The sequence below is a fragment of the Macrotis lagotis genome, chromosome 1 (assembly GCF_037893015.1).
Source record: "Macrotis lagotis isolate mMagLag1 chromosome 1, bilby.v1.9.chrom.fasta, whole genome shotgun sequence".
Taxonomy (NCBI): domain Eukaryota; kingdom Metazoa; phylum Chordata; class Mammalia; order Peramelemorphia; family Peramelidae; genus Macrotis; species Macrotis lagotis.
In genome coordinates, this window is record NC_133658.1 from 84945140 (window position 1) to 84953341 (window position 8202).

Below are 8202 nucleotides of genomic sequence, written 5' to 3' on the forward strand. Positions count from 1 at the left end.
TGGTATCAATTTAACTTGAACAAATTGTATAATCTTTTTAGCTTATAGCTGTGGCCTGAATGCTAATACTTAATTCAATATTTTTGAATTAATATTCATTAGAGATATTGGTCTGTGGCATTCTTTGACTTCATTTTCCCTGATTTAAATTTCAGGAACATATTTTCTCTTAAGAGTTTGATAGAATGCCATCTTTCTTTATTATTGCAAACAATTTATATCAAATTGGAACTAGGGTTTTTTTTGAAATTTGATTTCGTTCACTTATAAATTCATCTGAACCTATTTTCCCTCACTTTGTGACAGCATTTGTTGCTTGGTCAATTTCTTTTTCTGAGATTGGATGGCCTAAATTTTCTGTTTCTTTGTCTTCCATGATGTTGGCATATAATTGAACAAAATAGTTTCTAGTAATTTTCTTTTTATTATGAGCTTTTTTCATTTTTTATATGAGAAATTTCATTTTTCCCCTTCTTTATCAATTTATTATATCAGTTATAATTTAGTCTTCCCCTTCAAAAATATCAAAAACTACTACAGCCACTGACTTTGATCATGTCAAAAGATCTTTTTTATTTTATCTCTTCTTTGATTTTTAAAATTCTATTTTTATTTGTTTTTCTGTTACTTTTGATTTTTTCTTTTTCTTTCTTTTTTTATTAATATAAATGTTTAAAGAGCTGCATTTTCCCCTAAGGATTGCTTTGGCTGAATTCCAAAGGTTTTGGCATAATATCTCATTGTTGTCATTTTCTGGTTCTTACTAGAACTCTGATCCTTGCACTTTCTCTCTTTTTAGTCACATTTTATGATCACATTCTGAAGTTGGTTGTTTCACTTATAATTCTATCCTCTCCAATATTACTATCCTAGAGACAGATAAGTAGTGCAATAAAGTGCTGGGTTTAATGTAATGAAGACCTGAATTCAAATTCAACCCCAAACACTTACTGCTTATATGACCAAGCATGAGTCACTTAACCTCTGTCTGCTTTAATTCTTTCCTTGTAAGAGAGGGATAATAATAGCTCAACTATTGAGACTGATGTCTCAAGTTGTAAGGACCAAGTGAAAGAATATTTTTACATGTTTACCATTTTTAAGTGTTAATAAAGATTTGTTTCTTGCCTTACATGCCTCCCATCCTGTTTTCATGTTGTTTAGTATTTTTCTATCAAGAACCTTGTATATACATGTGTTTGTGCTTATGTTCAATTCTCCTTTTCTGATTAAAATATGGAAGAGGTCATGAAAATGTCAGTCCACAATCCAAAAATGGTCAAAGAATATGAACAAACATTTCTCAAAAGAATTGCAAACTAATATCAATATTATGAAAGAATGTTCTAAATCATAAATAACTATAAAAATGTGAAGCAATACAACTCTGAGGTTTCATTTCACACTCCGGAAATATGACAAAAAAAGAGTCAATTTTGGATGGAGTTGTGGAAAGGTGGCCTCATTAATGCATTATGGTGGAGTTGTGAATTGGTCCAAACATTCTGAAAAACAATTTAGAATAATGAAAAGAAAATTACTAATATGCCTATGACCTTAAATTCAGAAATTCCACCAAAACATTTGAGATCCTAAGGAATTCAAGGACAAAACAAGACAAAAAGAAACTATATATATATATATATATATATATATATATATATATATATGAAGCATTTTTTGCAGTAGCAAAATTGTAAATAAAATAGATGTCCCTTAGTTGGCATAGGAAGGATTGGGTTAGATTTATATGACCCCCGTCTTCTCTATAATTTGGAGCCAGAGACCCAGATTATCTGTATATGGTGATTGAAATGGGTTCTTTCTGTTTCAATCACCTGGTGGGTCACTATGCATTCTGATTTATATCACCATAATATATAAATTATATATAGCTTATGTAAATATTATATACAAATTTAAAACTACCTTAATATATACATTACATATATAAGTATAACATAAATTATATAAATATATAACTATTTTACCAAAATATATAAATTATGTAACTATATCTTATGTAACTATCATATAGAAATTATGTAACTACATCTTGTATAGATATAATGTATAAATTCCATAAATATAATGCCCAATGGATAGAATATAATCCACAGTGGGGAATTGGTGTCATCCTCTGCAGTTGCCCTAGAAAGCTCTGATGTGATGCTGGAGCTCTCTGGTCCTGGGCTTCCTTCCATCATAGCCTGTTATTTCTGCCTCCTGCTGTGGATGTCAATGCCTTAAGGAATGCATGCCCAAGACCTGTCTTTTCCTGTGCAGTGAGCTGTGGATACTGTTTCTATTCTGACAGTTCAGGTCTGGAAGCTCCCTTGAGGCACTTGATTAGGAGAATTAGGAGAATGATCAGAACCCCAACTGCCAACAGCTCCTTTTGCATCCCCCCATCTCTCCTGCCTCCACTAACTACTGGTCCAGTTTCCAATATATGGTCTGAGTTGCTATTGGCTTCCTTACTTTGACCTCCACAGGTCTCCTTCACCCCCTTCTTGCCATTGTTTTTGTATTATGGTGAATTGAGGGGTATTTCTTTATCTTCAGTCTTTCTGAGACTACTTTCAGATAATTTCTGGACTTTATGCGATAAAATTTGACTTCTTGATGACTTTTTCTAATCCTAACTTCTACAAGCCTAGAAGACTTGAGTTCAAACCCCACCTCAGACTCTAGTAAATTTGCTGCTCGATGGAATGGCGATAACCAGGGCATCCCCCTTACAAAGTGGTTGTGAGCATCAGCTGATTTAATAGATGACAAAGTATTTTATAAACCTTAAAAGCACCATATAAATAATAACTATGATGACTCTTGGAAGATACTTGAGAAGCAATGGAGAAAGAGGGAGGGGGAATGCTGAAGTAAAGAATGAAATTTTAAGTATTCTGGTGGTAACATATTCTCCAATTGAACCCTTTCAACACCCCAACACTTCATTGGTGGATCCACTGGGTGATATATTCATTTTCTTCCTGCTGTCCCTGCCAAGAATATCAAGTTTTATTTAACCAGAAAGTTTTGGCAGGTGTCAAGAAGGCCCTGGCTGTGGGCAGACCTTTCAGTTATCTTTCTCTAGGGAAAAGGACCTTTCCAACGAGCAAAAAGAAACCTTTCCCTCTGATCAGGACCAGAACAGCAGCAGAGGAAGATTTGCTGCCAGAAATTAATCCCTAGCCTCCCAGCCCAGACAGTGGCACTCCCTCCTAGATTAATAACAATGTAGTTAATTAGCCATAAAAGGATGCGTGTGCTCACACCCATAGCTTACACTGATACAAAACCATTTACAAATCTGCCATTGCACAGAAGATGCCGGCAGCCTGTGCAGGCAGTTACCCTCACACACATCATCTTGCTATAAATTTTACCTCCACAGCAGGAACCCTGCTCAGAGGGTCCCCAGAGGAACATCTCCCTACCATAAATATTTATGATAATGAACTTGAAAAGGCTAGCTTAATAAAATATCTGCAAAGGCAATTAAATATCATTATCACTACTGTTTCCCCGAATCCTGGACTCTGAAGGGTGGGAATGCCACTGTTTGGCCAAGATAATGCTTCTGAAAAGACAAAAATCAGTGGCCAGCTGTATTGGACTGATCCTGCCTCCTTATGTCCCCACCTACCTGCCTACTGATTTCTAAAGGACATAAAGCGCAAGAAAAGGGCAAGTTGCTGACTCTTTCCCTCTTACTGATATTAGAGCAATTACAAACTCTCTCCAGCAGATGGAAGATGTAGGGCACAATATCCAGTCTCTGCCAACCTCAGGAAAAGAAAGGACTCTATGTCTCCTAAATCTGTCGTTTCCCTTTCTCTTCCATTTACCATTCCTATTCAAAGGAAAAAATTCCTATTCATCACAAAAGTTCTGATTTAACAGGAACCTTAGTTGGCAGCTAATGTCTCTTAACAATGATTTTGCATTGTTTTTATATTTGGCAGTTGGGCAATGCCCCTTTTTTAGAATAACATTAGCAGGTGCATCCTATGAAATACATAAAATTACAAAGGAAAACAACAACATTGAGCTATGTTTTGTTTTTTTAAATTAGTTTGTGGATGCCTGCAAGGTCTCAAACACCTTCAGAGATGGAAGTCATTGTCATTTATTAAGGGAGGACTTTCTTCTTTCAAACAGATCAAATTGAGACCAAAATCTAACTCTCTAAAATTTCACTTTTAAGAATAATGTCTGAAATCCAAATCACTCTGGCTTTCATTGATTGACTAGCAGTAGGTACCAGCCCAATCTTCACTTGGTTATTGTTTGGGTTCTGATGGCTTAGAATGAGTGCAAATAGAAATGGTTTCTGTTTTGGTAGCAAACCAAGGGACTTCATCTCCCAGATTGATTTTTTTTAACTAGGTAAAAGAGGCCATCCTTTGCTTCATAATTTATATAACCTTAATCATTAAATGAATGCTGCCTCAGTCAAACAGAAACCTGGGAAAGACCTTAAGGCCAAAATCTCTCACTGCAACAACATTTCCAGTATTCCTGATCCATATCTGGCCACTGAACCCAGATGGCTTGAGAGGAAAGAATGATACTGGAAATTTTCACAGTCCTTCCTCACTTAAATCCAATTTTCTTGCAAGTTATGACATCTTCCTGATATCATATATGACCCTTGATACCATTTAACCTATAACTGACTCAGTTTCCTGATCTGTAAAATGAAAATAATAAAAGTACTTACCTCCCACAATTTTCATAAGGATCAAATTAAATAATATTCATAAATCATAGTAGACACCATATAAATATTAGTAATTATTATAGTTATTATTAATTTTCTTCAAACTAAACATTCCAAATTCAAGTGACCTTTTTGGTATTATCTTTTATTCTTTCACCATACTGGTCTCTTACAGACTCACAGAATATCACCTTGATATTGGAACAGGCTTCCTAATCATTTCCAGTTTGTCAATACCTTTCCTAAAACATCAAACTCCAAATTGTACATAGTAGTCCAGTTGCCTAGGCAATATAAAGTATACTAGAACTAGCATCTATTTCTTTCTGGACACTGCCTTTCATGATAGCCCAAGATCCTAGGAACTTTGATCAAGGTAGCACTTATGATTCATATTGATCTTGCTGACCAGTAAAACCCATGGATTTTTTTTTCTTTCTTGTCTCCCCCCACTTGGCTTTCTTCAAGTCTCATCTAAAACCCAATTTCTTTTAAAAGAATCTTTTAATGATTCTTTTAATACTAATGTCTTCTTTCTGAAGTTGCCTTCAATTTATTTGTATGTAGCTGTTTGTATGTTGCCTCTTTCACTAAACTAAAAACTTTCTGGGATTGTTTGTCTTGTTTACTATATTCAGTATTCTTAGCTTGGTATGTTTGGCATACTTAATAAATGCTTATTCACTTAAATTAACTTTTTCACACAATTCCCCAGCAGAATGCAAGGTCCTTATGGACAAGGACTGTTTGTTCATTTAGTCTTTCTTTTATTTTCTCGGCCTATAGTAGGTAAATGGAAAACGAACAACTATTAATATCATATAAAGGAAAGAGTCTGAAGAGATGATACTCCTGGCATTTTTAATTATAGAACATAGAGCAAATCATCTCACCACCCTGAACCTCAATTTCATAATGCGTAAATGGGAAAAATAACATCTGTAGTGAGAGATATTTGATATTATAGGTGTTTTTAAAAGCAAGATGGCCTCAGACTCAGGAAGAAGTAGATTTAAATACCAGACCTGATATATTAACTGGATTTTAGTTTCCCAGATAATTCTCTAAGATTAAATGTAACAGATATAATACCTATCTTCACTGATTGAAGAAATTCCTCTTTAGAAGCTCCCTACACTGATAAGATCACAGTTCCTACTTATCTCACAGATGCCATTTTTCCTTCTCTTCCTCCCAGACAGAATCTGTCCTTCTGTTCCCCTTTGTTCTCCCAATAGGACTCAAAGAAAATGGCTACAATAGTTAAGTCATTCAGCTCTGTCTTCCCTGGGAGTGTGCACTCCACCTAGACCATCCAACCCTGCCACTGCTGCTGCTGCTGCCCCAAGATGTTTGGATAGACATAATTCTTTCCCTCATAGATTTCATAGTCCACTGTGTTTTGGTCTGGGCTAAGTACAGCTTGCTTAGATGGCATCTAATGTCTGAAATCCAAGATGGAAGATGATAAGAAACTGCTTCTGAAAGAATCATGAAGATGAAAGAAATGCATGTTATCATTCTGTAACTGGTTTTGATCTATCTCCCATTTAATTGGGAAAAATTTCCCCCCAATGGCTGCTATATCTTGAAAGTCAACATCCCTTTGTTAAAGTCAGTTAATGTCAAGTGATTAAATGGAAATGGGGTAGTCATTATTATCCCTTAACAAATAAGAAAGAGATGTGAGCAGGGGCCAAGATGGCAGAAAGAAGACAGGCACAGTGCTAAGTCTCCTGACCTTCCCTCATATATAATATGAAACAACCTCTTAACAGAAATCTGATCTACAAAACCCAGAAGGAGAAACTAGGAAAAGATCTACCTCAAGGTTTGTCCTCCCGGATCGTGGGTGAGCTGGGTGCAGAGGGTGAACTCTGCCGGGAGCACAGGACAGGATCAGAGCCTGAGAGCTCCACAAGTCTGATTGGTGGGGCAAGCAAGATCCTGAGACCCTGAAGGTGTGACCAGACTGATCAGCAACAAGGTGAGTGAGAGTCTGAGAGCTTGACTAGCCTGATCAGTAGGGCAGACTAGAACCTGAAAGCCAAAAAGCAGGGCAAGCCTGATTGTCCATGGGGACTGGACCACCTAAGGAGCAGAGGCATTGGTTGTGGCACTGATGGTCTGGAGCCTGCCTGCGGAGCTAAAGGGTGAGTTCCAGTCCAGGAGAGCTGCACCTATACTTTCATTTCAACTGAAGCCCCTTCCCAGACCAAACACAATTACAGCCCACCTCTGTCCTAGGCTAAGGTGTGAGCCTCAGACCTCCCTTGGCTGCGAATAGTGAGAGCAATTACCTTACCCTAGGATAAAATCCACCATTGGTCAAAGATAAAATTACTCAACAACTTCATCTACCCCCCTCCAGGCTAAGGGAGAGGGACTCAAATTAAGGTCACAGACACTCCAGAGAAAGCAACCAACACAGCCTATTGACTAGTTCACTTGGAGTTACTAAACGCAGTGAGTAAAGCCTCTAGGATCTCAACACCAAATCTCTGTGAACCAGCCCCTCACCAGCATAAGGTCTTAGGAACATGAAGAATGATCAGCAAAAAGGAAAGTCCATAGAAAAATTCCTAGAAGAAATAGACCCTAAACCAGAAAGACCTAGAACCTCTTAGAAGACTATGATCTGGTCTCCAGCACAGAGAGACTTCATTGAAAAAATCAGGAAGGAGTTTAAAAATCAACTGGAAAATTTGGGAGACAGTAAACACCTTGCAACAAGAAAACAAATCATTGGAAAATACAGTTGAACAAATACAAAAAGAAAACAATTATTTCAAAACCTCAATTGGTCAAATGGAAAACTCTTTCAAAAAATAGAATTGACCAGTTAGAAAAGGAGTTTCAAAAGGTAAATGAAGAAAATTCTTATCTTAAAAAAATAATGGAGTCTGTGAAAACTAATGACTTCATGAGACAGCAAAAGTCTGTTAAACAAAACCAAAAAATCAAAAAAATAGAAGAAAATGTAAAATACCTCATCAGCAAAACCACTGATCTGGTGAATAGATCGAGAAGGGACAATCTGAGAATTATAGGCTTTCCTGAAAGCATTGAAGAGAAAAAAAGCCTGGACTTAATATTATAGGATTTAGTGATGGAAAATTGCCCTGATATCATGGAACCAGAGTGAAAAATAGTTATTGAAAGAATACATCAATCTCCTCTAGAAAGAGATCCTAAAATGAAAACGCCAAGGAATGTTGTGGCTGAATTCCAGAACTATCAAATAAAAAAGAAAATCCTGCAAGCAGCCAGAAAGAAACAATTTAAATACCAAGGAGCCACAGTAAGGATTACACAGGAACTTGCTACATCAACATTAAGGGATTGAAGGGAAAGGAATGAGATATTCCAAAGAGCAAGGGAGCTTGGAATGCAGCCAAGAATCCACTAACCAACAAAACTGAGCCTTCACTTCTAGGGGAAAAGTTGGACATTTAACAAAATGGGAGACATCCAAC